The sequence below is a fragment of the Mustelus asterias genome, chromosome 12, assembly GCF_964213995.1.
Source record: "Mustelus asterias chromosome 12, sMusAst1.hap1.1, whole genome shotgun sequence".
Lineage (NCBI taxonomy): Eukaryota > Metazoa > Chordata > Chondrichthyes > Carcharhiniformes > Triakidae > Mustelus > Mustelus asterias.
This window is the reverse complement of record NC_135812.1, coordinates 81,874,150-81,888,436: the sequence shown is the minus strand read 5'-3', so window position 1 is coordinate 81,888,436 and position 14,287 is coordinate 81,874,150. Positions and strand designations below refer to the sequence as shown.

Sequence of the window (14,287 nt, the reverse complement as noted above, 5' to 3'; positions counted from 1 at the left end):
TGACATGTTGAAGGTTCCGGGGAAGATGACCCCTTCACCGCACAGGACCTTCAACCGATGCTATGCACTAGATATATCGATGACGTTTTCTTTCTTTGGACTCATGGCGAACAATCACTGAAACAACTACATGATGACATCAACAAGTTCCATCCCACCATCAGACTCACCATGGACCACTCTCCGGAATCGGCTGCACTCTTGGATACACGCATCTCCATCAAGGACGGTCACCTCAGCACTTCACTGTACCACAAGCACACAGATAACCACACGATGCTCCACTTCTCCAGTTTCCACCCTAAACACGTTAAAGAAGCCATCCCCTACGGACAAGCCCTCCGTATACACAGGATCTGCTCAGATGAGGAGGATCGTAACAGACACCTCCAGACGCTGAAAGATGCACTCATAAGAACAGGATATGGCGCTCGACTCATCGATCGACAGTTCCGACGCGCCACAGTGAAACATCGACCTTCTCAGAAGACAAACACGGGACACGGCAGACAGAGTACCCTTCGTCGTCCAGTACTTCCCCAGAGTGGAGAAGCTATGGCATCTTCCCGGAGCCTTCAACATGTCATCGATGAAGACGAGCATCTCGCCAAGGCCATCCCCACACCCTCACTTTTTGTCTTCAACCAACCGCACAATCTCAAACAGACCATTGTCCGCAGCGCAGCCTTCAGGAGAACAGTGTCCATGACATCACACAACCCTGCCACAGCAACCTCTGCAAGACGTGCCGGATCATCGACATGGATGCTATCATCTCACGTGAGACCACCATCCACCAGGTACATGGTACATACTCTTGCGACTCGGACAACATTGTCTACCTGATACGCTGCAGGAAAGGATGTCCCGAGGCATGGTATATTGGCGAGACCATGCAGACGCTGTGACAGCGGATGAATGAACACCGCTCGACAATCACCAGGCAAGACTGTTCTCTTCCTGTCAGAGAACACTTCAGCAGTCACGGGCATTCAGTCTCTGATCTTCAGGTAAGCGTTCTCCAAGGCGGCCTTCACGACACACGACAACGCAGAATCGCTGAGCAGAGACTGATAGCCAAGTTCCGCACACATGAGGACGGCCTCAACCGGGGTCTTGGGTTCATGTCACACTATCTGTAACCCCCACGACTTGCCTGGGCTTGCAAAATCTCACTAACCATCCTGGCTGGAGCCAATACACATCTCTTTAACCTGTACTTAACCCTCTCTCCACTCACATTGTCTGTACCTTTAAGACCTGATTACCTCTAAAGACTTGCATTCCAACCATTATCTTGTAAATTGAGTCTGTATCTATGTCTGCCCTGTTTGTGAACACAGCTCCTCACTCACCTCTTTAAGGGGCAGCACTCGGAAAGCTTGCGCGACAAACTAAACCTGTTGGACTTTAACCTGGTGTTGTGAGACTTCAAAGAGAATTCCACAGAGAAATCAGTTCTCCTCATCTCCATCTTAAATGGGAGACCCCTTATTTTTAAACTCTGTCCCCTCGTTTTAGTCTCTCCCACAAGGGGAAACATTCTCTCAGCATCCACCCTGTCAAGTGCCCTCAGGATCTCGATGTTTCAATAAGATTACGGAGGGGAATTTCCACTCCGGTTCACATCGGACGGGTTCAGCAACGGGAGCGGAAAATATTGCAGAACTGCCATGTTCCATCAATGTAAACACGTGACATGATTGGTAACGGGGCACATTTCTCAGTGTTGAATATCGGGAACATCATTTGCATATATTACCATATCATTATCAGGCCTACCCTGGACCTGAATCATTCCTCCCCCTCATCACAAAATTCATCCACGGTGGCGTGACTGCAGAACGGTGTGAATCATGACTGGAACCCCAAGGTGCTCACCTGGTGAACAGACATTCCAGAGGAGCACAGAAGCGTGCAGTGCTCAATGGGGAGAAGGTCATGCTTGGGCACTGCCCGGGCGCTGTTGGGGGTGGGGTGGTTTCAAAGGTGATCTGTTCTGCCCTCTCTGCGCTGCGGCAGCCTTTTAAAATGCACCCTAATTCTTGGCTGTCTGAGCTGTTGTCAGGGTGGTCAATCAAAGGCTATCTCACCAGCAATACATTGTGCGGCCTGCTCTTTGAAGGTTTCTTTTCAAAGTCCTGGACTATAAGGAGAAAGTCGCCATTGCTGTCAATGACTTCAATGCTGCTTTTCCCACCTGACATCGCCCTTTGCCGAATTCTGGGAAAATCCCAACCTATCTCTAATTATTTAAACTCCAATGGTTACAGACCCAACCTTTGATTCATAAAATAACCCCTTCATTCCAGAAAACAGTCAGGTGAACTTTCTCTGAACTACTTCTAATGCTATCTTTTCTCAAGTAAAGAGACCGAGGCCAGAATTTTACCGGCCCGCCCACCACAGGAATCAAAGCGGGCGAGGGGCGGAGTGTGGGAAGGTCCGCTGACCTCAGGTGGTATTTTACGGTTTCGGGATGAGTGAGGCTATAAAACCCTGCCCCAAAACTAACAAAAATTAGTCTAGATGTGGTTTCACCAAGGCTCTGTCCAAGTTGCTGCAACAAAACATCTCTACTTTTATATTCCATTTCCGTTGCAATAAACAACATTTAATTTCTCTTCCTAATCACTTACCGTATCTGCCTGCTATATTATTTTGATTCATGTACCAGAACACCCAGATTCCTCTGTATTGCCAATTTCTTACCCACTCACTTAACCTATATAAATGTAGACTCTTATGTCGTCCGACACAATTTACTTTCCTACCTATCCTTGTGTCATAAGCAAATTTAGTCAGCATACATTTGGTTCCTTTATCCAAACCGTTTATACAGATTGTAAATAGTTTAGGCCCCAGCACTGATCCTTGTGGCAGCCACTGGTTATGATTGCCAACCTGAAAATGATCCATTTATCCATACTCTCTGCTTCCTGTTATCCCTACACCATGTTCTTCCTTGGTTTGGTAACTTTTGCTGTGGATACATTATCAAACACCTGTTGTTAATACAAGTACACTACATGTACAGGCTCCCCTAATCACGTTACTTGTTACTTCCTCAAAGAATCAATCAATTAGTCAAGCACAATTTCCCTTTCAAAAAAACCATGTTGACTCTGCCTAATTGCATTAAGATTTTCGAAGTTCCCTGCTCTAACCTCTAATAATAACTCTACCCTTTTCCTGGGGCTGCTGGAGTTGTCCAGTTGATGCCAAACAGCAGTCTCGCTGTGAGAACAGGGATGCGATATTAAACTGTCTAAAAGGCCAGAGGCTCGGGTCATCTGATCTTCCTTCTCCACCATGACTTCAAAAGGAATGTTTATCCAGCATTTGGAATTAGCTTTGGTTTCAGGATTGATAATGACTGGAATTTTCCACTCCCACCCACAGTGGAAAATTTGATAGACCAACCAAAAGGTCCATTGACTTTGGGTGGAAATCTCCAGTCCTGCAGCATTGAAGACCAGACAATCATGACCAATGTCTCCGCCATTAGTTGTTGAGAGGGGTGCCATCTACTTTGAGGGTCTGGCATTTGGGAAGCCATTGTCTCAGCAGACTCACTGACTCTGCAAGCAAGGTTGGCTTATCAAATACAAATGACATCTCCTTTTGAAATTATTCTGACCAGTCCCTGGTGTGATTTGAGTCTGTTAGTAGCTCTCAAGGCATATCAAGGGGTGACATTCCAGAAACTGAGAAAATAATTATTTTTTCCTTGAAATTTCTTGGAATTACTGGCCAACCCAGTAATCATGTGACTTGCAGCAGCCATCTTAATTTTCTTTGGCTATTAGAAGACAAGTTTTGAAAATAAATAACAATGAGGATAAAGTCTTTAAATGTATAGTGGTGTGTTTCTTAGCATGTTATAGGAACCCAACATATTATGATCAATACTATCTAGAGGCTACTTTGCCATGAGACCAATAATTAATCCTGCCTCATTGCACACAACCAGTTCTAGAATAGCCTGCTCTTTGGTTGGATCTAGAACGTGCTATTCTAAGAAATTGTACCAAAGAAACACTCTATGAATTCAATTTCCAGGCTATCTTTGCTGATCTTATTTGTCCAATCTATATGTAGATTAAAATCACCCATGATTATTGCAGTGCCTTTCTTAGGAGCATCTGCTTAATTGCCGATAACAGAAAATAATTATATTCAACAACAAAGCGATGCAAAGAGGTACAAAAAACACTTGCAAGGGATATCAAAGCTAATAACCAACACTTTTAGAAATATGTTAAGAAAATGAGAACAGGGGTAAAACTGGATTAATTAAAGACAGATGCAGATAAGTGGAAAATCAATGAAAAGTAAAAGCTAAAAATGTATAATCAAATGGTTCAATAAAGGGTCAAGTAACTTGCTGGTATAAAAATGCAGAAAGGAAAGCAATCCAAAAAGCACTTAGACATCACTTACATTTGTAAGAGGAAATACTACATCATACTCTTAAAACACCAATGTTTAAGGGCTAAGAGTGTCGCCTTCCCATGAACATCCATTTCACATGATGTTACAAATGGTCGGTACATTCTTGGTGAACAATGTGAGAAATGCAGCTTACTGTATTTATTATTCATCTACATAAACGTCAGGTGCTAATGAAATTGTGCACATATCATAGAACGCCTACAGCGCAGAAGGAGGCCATTTGCCCCACCAAGTTTGTACTGACTGTCCAACAGAGCATCCCACTCAGGCCCTATCTGGTAGCCCCTTTTTTTCCCCCCCCCCCGCTTAACCCCCTAACCTACACATCTTGGGACAATTTAGCATGGCCAAATCACCTGGCCTGCACATCTTTGGACTGTGGGAGGAAACCGGAGCATCAGGAGGTAACCCACGCAGACATGGGGGGAAGGTGCAAACTCCACAAGGACAGCCACCCAAGGCCGGAATTGAACCCAGGTCCCTGGCGCTGTGGGACAGCAGTGCTAACCACTGTGCCACCATGCTGCATATTCTGTGCAAATCATGCTCAACAAGCAGGCCTATAGTCTTCTGACTTGCTTTCTTAATCGCCCAGTGTCTGATCTGAGAAAGCACAACCTATGCCACCTGACATATTTAAAAATCGCCCTTCAAACTCTGTCTACAATCTGCATTGTCAGCATCTGCTGCAGCACAGCATCACTCAATGGTAATCACAGCTTCATATAAGGCAGTTTTCTGAACTCATTGCCTATGACTTTGACTGGAATTGAATTTTAAAGTCGTAAATCTTCATTGAGTCAGTAACTGCCCTTAAAACTGATATGTGAACTCATATTCTATGGTTAACTGCTCCCCAGCTTAATCGGATCACGGGGACGGAATATTAATAAACAGTTTTCTCTCTTTTAAAGTGCTTTCTGTGAATTCAATAGTGTTTAAAATTGCAAAAGAACATAATGTCAGTGTCTTACTAGTAACGACATCTGTTGGCGTTAAGCCGAGAGGATGTCGCAACACCAAGACCTATCTTCAAGACTTGCCATGGTGCCTTCACAGTAATAAATGGTTTAGTTCATTGAAATTCTATTCTTGGATCAGGTGAATTAACATTTTGCACCTTTCCTTTCATTCAAAATGATATTCTGTGAATTTCTATTGCGGAGTGCTAAAGTCAGAATTATATCTTCAATAATAATGGTCGGTGAACAATCAAAATTTTGCTTGTTTTGTGCAAAATCCCTACCATAATCCTTCGGGATTAAATATATAAAATTCAGATGTTTCTGAGTCACTGCAGCGTCTGCTGAATACTTTATTGCCCATTCTAATTTTAAATGTGAGTATATACATTATCACGCAACAGCACTTTTCCCAATTCCTCAATATCACCGGCAACTCTCCTTCAATGTCAACAAAACGAAGGAGATTGTCATCGACTTCAGGAAGCATAAAGGAGAACATGCCCCTGTCTACATCAATGGGGACGAAGTAGAAAGGGTCAAGAGCTTCAAGTTTTTCGGTGTCCAGATCACCAACAACCTGTCCTGGTCCCCCCCATGCCGACACTATAGTTAAGGAAGCCCACCAACGCCTCTATTTTCTCAGAAGACCAAGGAAATTTGGCATGTCAGCTACGACTCTAACTAACATTTACAGATGCACCTTAGAAAGCATTGGTATGGCTCCTGCACTGCCCAAGACCGGAAGGAACTACAAAAGGCCGTGAATGTAGCCCAATCCATCACGCAAACTAGCCTCCCATCCATTGGCATTGTCTACACTTCCCACTGCCTCGGCAAAGCCGCCAGCATAATTAAGGACCCCACACACCCCGGACATTCTTCCGTCGAGAAAAAGATACAAAAGTCTGAGGTCACGCACCAACTGACTCAAGAACAGTTCTTCCCTACTGCTGTCAGACTTTTGAATGGACTTACCTTGCATTAAGTTGATCTTTCTCTGCACCCTAGCTATGACTGTAACACTACATTTTGCACTCTCTCGTTTCCTTCTCTATGAACGGTACGCTTTGCCTGCATAGCGCGCAAGAAACAATACTTTACACTGTATGTTATTACATGTGACAATAACACATCAAATCTGAGTTGATTTTAACGTTGTCTCGTGCGTCTTAGTCTGGAAATCACACTGTGTGATATTAATGTACAAATGTTTAATGTGTTCATATTAAATTATTTTGTCCAACATTTTAACAAGATGCTAAATGGTTTATTTTAAATGACTTAATGCCACCATTAAAATCCCAGTGATTTCACACCAATGTGCTGGGCAGTGATATGTAGTTTTAGCACACAGCATAGGTTGTAGGTGCAGATCTTAGATTGCTGAACATCTAAGCATTGTTATGGTGTATTTGAAGCACTTTAAAATAGATATCAGTTAATCAATGAATACCAGATTTCCATATATTTCCATAATTTAGATGAAAGAGTTATTACGATGAAGCTTGTGTTCACCTTCGATAATACATGTAAGCACCTTAATAAAGACATATTTTGAGGTGAATAGGATGTTCTTTTTATCTAGCACTTCTTATTAAATAACACCATTGAAAGGATCAGTACCGATGATGTGCCCTGTATAAGTCCACATTCAAACACAAATTAGAGTTTTGCAGCTTTTTAACACCTGCTGTGAATTGGTCCTTTGAAAGTTGGATTAAAACTCTAAGGCTTCCCACTCCTGGAACTTTCCAAAAAGCCTAGAGAGAGAGAGCGACAGAGAGACAGAGACACTGCCTGCCTCCACCAGCTTCTAACAGGAACTCAGACAACAGAATTTCCAACTCCAGAGAGAGGGGAAAACAAGAGACACTGCTTTCCATCTCAAGTCCAAACAGCAGCTGAGAAAAATGAAACTAAATCTTCGGACTTTTCTGCGGAAAAAAACTGTCCCCAGACAGCTTCTGACCTGTCAATCATGCTCTACCCAGCAATTCCAAAAGGATCATAAAACCCCAGGACACTGCCATGGTTCAGATTGAAAATAAACATGATATCCATTCTATTATTTCAATACAATTGGAGACACAAGCTGTGGAAAAAATGATGCCAACATAAAATGCTAGGAACTACTTGAAAAACCTGCAAAGAAACATGAGTAAAATACATTCCTTAATATCACAATATCATCACAATAGAAACATAGAAAATAGAAGGAGTAGGCCATTTGGCCCTTCGATCCCACCTTCCCCCTATATCCCTTGATCCCTTTAGTCCCAAGAGCTACATCTAATTTCTTCTCGAAATCACACAGTGTTCTGGCCTCGACTACTTTCTGTGGGAGTGAATTCCAAACACTCACCATTCCCTGGATGAAGAAATTTCTCCTCACTGAGGAGTAAAGTTGACTGTGCTGACTTCAGCTGGGCTAATGAGGTTGGCTTGCTAGAGTATGAACTACTTGATGAGTCCCCTTGTGGCACCGTGGCTTAGTTAGTTAAAGCACCTGTCTAGTAAACAGGAGATCCTGGGTTCGAATCCCAGCGGTGCCTGCTATTTATTTACCTAAAAGAGATACCTGATGAGTCCTAATTGATGGTTAAATCAGGGAGCCTCATGCTCCCTATTTAAAGCAGGTATGTCAGACTCCCAGCCTGCATTCAGCAGGGAGCAACTGGAGAGCTGGCTGTGTACAGATGTATGGTGTAAATAAAGTAACTTGGTGACAGGACTTTCGCCTCCGTGGAGTTATTACATTGACCTAATCAGTAACTTGGAACTAGATCTACGATGCAGAAAATTCTGTTCACCCAGTTATGTTCAAATACCATCAACTAGACTCACGTTACTAGAGGGATCTGAATAAATGCAAAGCCATATTCATGCAGCAATGGAAAGTCAATCACATGTAGGTGAGACCAGGTAAGGCCGTTTTGCGGGTTCCCCGCTGGGCTCCTCTGCGAGTCTCCGGCAGCTGGATTTCTAGCGCCATCAGTTCTGCGCCAGAAATCAACACGGAGCTGCATAATTTATGGTAATTCTAATTTAAATATCTTTATTGTAAACCCTGCCAGGAGTGATTCACTCCAACAGAGTTTAGTATAGCTCCCCACTAATGGGGAGCTGGTGGCCTGACTCTGTTGGAGTGAAGGGGGGGGGGCAATCGAGGTCCCCCAGAGGGTCAGGGGTAAGGGGAGGTGCTGCCCCTTGGGCGTTGCCATTTTGGCAGTGCCAGCCTGGCCCCTAGCACTGCCCAAAGAGCATAGTGGCAATGCCCAAGGGGGTACCTTGGCACTGCCTACCGGGCATCGGGCAGAGCTAAGGGGGTGGGGCCAGAGGGGACAGGGCTTAATGGAGGTTGGCCAGCAATTGAGATGGCCAGTGATTGGGAGACTGGCAGTGCAGGGCTACTGCCCATGCACTGATCTTGGTGCTGATAGATCAGCGCATGCACAATGTCATGCTCAGCACTATGCTGCCGGCCTCTCGAGTGGGAATAGGTCCCACTCACAGATTTTTCGCGTGATTCACACTAATGTACTCTGTAATGTACAGCATGTGGGAGATTCATTTTGAAACTCCCGCTGAAGGAAACAACAGTGGGTTTTACTCCAGTTTTTATGCGAATTCAACACTTAGAATTTTTTGGGAGAATTCCACCTCCTATTTTTTATTCTAGAAAAATTCAATTTTTCTTATAACTTCTAATTGTTATATTTTATTGCCAAAAGTATACACTGCAAAACTCACTTTTGCAAAGCTTTGCAAGAGTCATTACTGTCAGATTTTTGAATGGACCTACCTTGCATTAAGTTGATCTTTCTCTACACCCGAGCTATGACTGTAACACTACATTCTGCACTCTCTCCTTTCCTTCTTTATGTACGGTATGCTTTGTCTGTATAGCGCGCAGGAAACAATACTTTTCACTGTATACTGATACATGTGACAATAATAATTCAAATCATGAACCTTCAGTCACAACAATTGCAACTTATTCTCTTGTTCAGCAACATTATGTGCACAATTTTTCATGATAAGACTGCTTCTCTTAAGTGCAACTCACTGAATTTATCTACATCTGCCAGACATTGGGCCCAACTTTACTAACAAGTCATCCCCGTTTTCGGGCGCAGAAACGTGGTAAAAGCAGGCGTGAGGCGAGTAGCGTGATTCACGACCGCCTCCACACCCGTTCCCCCTTTACCAAGTGCCCAAAATGGCTGCGATTGGCACCGTGCCTGAAACGGGCGTGATGTCAATTTAAATGCAGTTGCATGCATTTAAATTGACTTAATGGGCTGGACGCCCAAACTTACCGGCACGTCCCCCCTTACCACTGTGTTTGCCCGTCCAGATTCAGCGCGAAACAGACATGGTCCGCAAAGGTCTGTTTCGGGCGCTCCAGCTTCTGAAGAGGTAAGTTCAGAGCTTCCAGTGGCTCTCTGACTCAGATCGGTGGTGGGGGTGGAGGAAGAGGGTCAGATGGATCTCTGGTGGGGGGGGGGGGGTTAGGAGGAGGACCAGATCATTCTCTGGTGGGGGGGAGGAGGAGGAGGTGGGCCAGATCGTTCTCTGGTGGGGGGGGGGGGGGTGATGGGAGGAGGAGGGAGGTGGGCCAGATGGACCTCTGGTGGGGTGGGGGGAGGAGGGTTAGATGGATTTCTGGTGAGGGCGGGAGGAGGAGGGAGGCAGGTCAGATCATTCTCTGGTGGTGGGGAGGGAGGGTCTGCTGCTACTCTGCGTGCAATCGGTGAGGGGGAAATGGGGCAGGTGGTCATGATCGGTCTGGGTAGATAAGGGGGACTGTTATGTTGTGGGGATGGGGCAATGTCGATGGAGGCCAGCACTCCTGGGCCTTTTCATGCGGCCCGGGAGCAATGTGGCAGGGGAACGTTTTTCAATTTTTTTTTTCCTGCGCATATGCAGTTGAAGGCTCCAATCGGAGCTGCAGTGTTTCAGGTACGATAAGCCCCGCCCACATGCTTCTGCAGCGCGATTCAGAATCGCTGCTTTTTTTTCTGGCAGAGTGCATATGGGGGCGCCTGAGAACGGGTTTACAAGTCAGATCTGGAACACTCCCAGATTCAGCACTTAGAATCAAAATGGTAAAATCGGGCCCATTTTTTATATTGTATCCAGAACATTTTGCAAACATTTTTTCTTCATTCAAGATCCTAATTGTCACATATACCTTCACGCCATTGCAAACCCATGGACCTTCATACAAATCATTACCAAAGAGAGCGAAGAGCAAAGGCTTCAACACTAATCCCTGTCGGATACTAATAAAAACAAAGAGCAAAAGAACAGTACAGCACAGGAAACAGGCCCTTCGGCCCTCCAAGCCTGTGCCACTCATTGATCCAACTCGACCATTCGTTTGTATCCCTCCATTCCCAGACTGCTCATGTGACTATCCAGGTAAGTCTTAAACAATGCCAGCGTGCCTGCCTCCACCACCCTACTTGGCAGCGCATTCCAGGGCCCCACCACTCTCTGTGTAAAAAACGTCCCTGTGATATCTGAGTTATACCTCGCCCCTCTCACCTTAAGCCCGTGACCCCTCGTGATCGTCACCTCCGACCTGGGAAAAAGCTTCCTACTGTTCACCCTATCTATACCCTTCATAATTTTGTACACCTCTATTAGGTCTCCCCTCATTCTCCGTCTTTCCAGGGAGAACAAGCCCAGTTTACCCAATCTCTCCTCATAGCTAAGACCCTCCATACCAGGCAACATCCTGGTAAACCTTCTCTGCACTCTCTCTAAAGCCTCCACGTCCTTCTGGTCGTGCGGCGACCAGAACTGTATGCAGTACTCCAAATGTGGCCTAACCAGCGTTCTATACAGCTGCAACATCAGACTCCAGCTTTTATACTCTATACCCCGTCCTATAAAGGCAAGCATACCATATGCCTTCTTCACTACCTTCTCCACCTGTGCTGCCACCTTCAAGGATTTGTGGACTTGCACACCTAGGTCCCTCTGTGTTTCTATACTCTTGATGGCTCTGCCATTTATTGTATAACTCCCCCCTACATTAGTTCTTCCAAAATGCATCACTTCGCATTTATCTGGATTAAGTTCCATCTCCCATTTCTCCGCCCAACTTTCCAACCTATCTATATCCTGCTGTATTGTCCGACAATGTTCATCGCTATCCGCAAGTCCAGCCATCTTCGTGTCATCCGCAAACTTGCTGATAACACCAGTTATACCTTCTTCCAAATCATTTATGTATATCACAAATAGCAGAGGTCCCAGTACAGAGCCCTGCGGAACACCACTGGTCACAGACCTCCAGCCGGAAAAAGACCCTTTGACTGCTACCCTCTGTCTCCTGTGGCCAAGCCAGTTCTCTACCCATCTAGCCACCTCTCCTTGTATCCCATGAGCCTTAATCTTCTTAACCAACCTGCCATGAGGGACTTTGTCAAATGGCTTACTGAAATCCATATAGACGACATCCACGCCCTTCCTTCGTCAACCGTTTTTGTCACTTCCTCAAAAAACTCCACCAAATTTGTAAGGCACGACCTCCCTCTTACAAAACCATGCTGTCTGTCACTAATGAGATTGTTCCGTTCTAAATGCTCATACATCCTGTCTCTAAGAATCCTCTCCAACAACTTCCCTACCACGGACGTCAAGCTCACTGGCCTATAATTACCCGGGTTATCCCTGCTACCCTTCTTAAATAATGGTACCACATTCGCTATCCTCCAATCCTCAGGGACCTCACCTGTGTCCAATGGAGAGATAAAGATTTTCATCAGAGGCCCAGCAATCACATCTCTCGTCTCCCTGAGCAGTCTAGGATAGATGCCATCAGGCTCTGGGGATTTGTCAGTTTTAATGTTACCTAAAAAACCTAACACTTCCTCCCTTGTAATGGAGATTCTCTCTAACGGGTCAACACCTCCCTCTGAGACACTCCCAGTCAACAAGTCCCTCTCCTTTGTAAATACCGATGCAAAGTATTCATTTAGGATCTCCCCTATTCCCTTGGGTTCTAAACATAATTCCCCTCCTTTGTCCCTGAGAGGTCCGACTTTTTCCCTGACAACTCTTTTGTTCCTAACATATGAATAAAATGCCTTAGGATTCTCCTTAATCCTGTCTGCCAAGAATATTTCGTGACCTCTTTTTGCCCTTCCAACTCCCCGTTTGAGTTCTTTCCTACTCTCTCTGTATTCCTCCAGAGCTCCATCTGTTTTCAGTTGCCTGAACCTAACATACGCCTCTCTTTTCTTTTTGATCAGATCCTCAATTTCCCTGGTTATCCACGGCTCTCGAATCCTACCTTTCCTATCCTTCCTTTTTACAGGCACATGCCTGTCCTGCAGCCTTATCAACTGTTCCTTAAAAGACTCCCACATGCCAGACGTGGACTTACCCCCAAACAGCCTCTCCCAATCAAATAACTGTTGTAAAATTGGTTCTTTAGAGGTCGAGACTTGTACATTTATCCATGAACTGCTTATTGTAAGGCTTTAAGTACTTACAGATCCCAGGTTACTGTCATGCAAGGTGCTGCTTTCATCAAAGCAATCATGCAACCACTTAAGGATATAAAAATCTTTTAACAGTTTCTCCTTTTTTTCTGAACATCACTTGCTTCATCTTAGTTTCCTTTAATTCAGCAAAGTCTCCTTGAGTTTCTTCTACTCTGTTTCCATTCTGCTGTTTAAGACAGACTTCATTTCTTCATGTACTGAATGGACACATATTCCTTTTGAATTCGTTCTTGGAGGAGAATCCACTGTTCATTCAACTGTTTCTTTTCTTGGTGATCTCTTGCCAACTCACTCTGGGTTTCAATGCATCATTTCATTGTTACCGATATTTCCAATTCAGCCTTTTTTGAAGTAATATGCAATGTCCTTTTTAGCTCCTTGCGTATTTCCATGGGTTATTTTCAAGGGGTCTTTCAAGGTCGCAACTTCATGCATGCCTTTTCTGCCTGCTCCTTTTGCCTGTCTATCTGGTTGAGTTTTCCCAAATCCTGCTTTAACTTGCTGGCTGTGCAACTGAGGATCATTATTTATTCCTGATTCCCTAGTGTCGTATCTGAAATTTGTTTTGTTCAGTTCTTCAATAGTTTGGTTCATTGAAGACATCAGTTTATCATGTGCTTTCAGAGGTATATACTCAGCTGGAATCTTGCACTTTAAGTCTTCCTGTTCAGCTCTGACCTGAACACCATCTTGTACAACAGTTTCATTTACTTTTGGCACATTTTGCTTCTTTTGAGTAACCTCATGCTCTGGGGTCTTCGGTTGCACTCCTTCTCGGGTTATTGTTGCTCTCGGTGGAGTTATGCACTCCCTGAAGTCTCTTGTTCCCCTCAATGTTTTACTGGGAGTATTCTCGACTTTTTTTCTCTGGTTTGCGCCCTCAACAACCTACAACTGAAAATATTCATCAAAGCTTTTCAATATCTCACCAAATGTTGTCGAAGATTAAGCTACACATTGGCTGTGGAGTACCACACCAGTAAATGAACCAAGATGAATACAAACTTATCAACTTGCACTTCTTCCGATTCTCTACTCAATCTTGTACTTCTCGAGCACTTAAAATGTCTTCTTCAAGATTCCCACTCCTGCGTCTGGTTTGACACTTTCCACAGCACAAATGCATCTGCAGCAATTCTAATTTGCTTTCCATGGCCATTTGCTTATCCTTATTTACAGCTTTAACTGTGTTGCCACTTTAAGAGCTGTCAGTGCACTAACTTTTTTTTTCACTTGGGCTGCCTGCAGCTGTCAGCTTTCTGTGCTGTTATTTTCTGATGCTTTTGTGGGTTTTGGCAAGCTTCTCGGCAAACAACGGAAGACTTGTGGTATTATTGCTAGATTATT

General features: G+C 44.5%; 1 protein-coding gene and 1 non-coding gene across 2 annotated transcripts in view; one reads left to right on the top strand and one right to left on the bottom strand.

Moving 5' to 3' along the window:
• mgat5b (alpha-1,6-mannosylglycoprotein 6-beta-N-acetylglucosaminyltransferase B) overlaps positions 1-14,287 on the bottom strand; it is a 911,118-nt gene that overhangs the window by 214,208 nt on the left and 682,623 nt on the right. The gene's annotated exons all lie outside the window — the stretch shown is intronic.
• trnat-agu (transfer RNA threonine (anticodon AGU)) lies at positions 7,899-7,972 on the top strand. Its single transcript has one exon. It is a non-coding gene; the product is annotated as a tRNA-Thr (tRNA).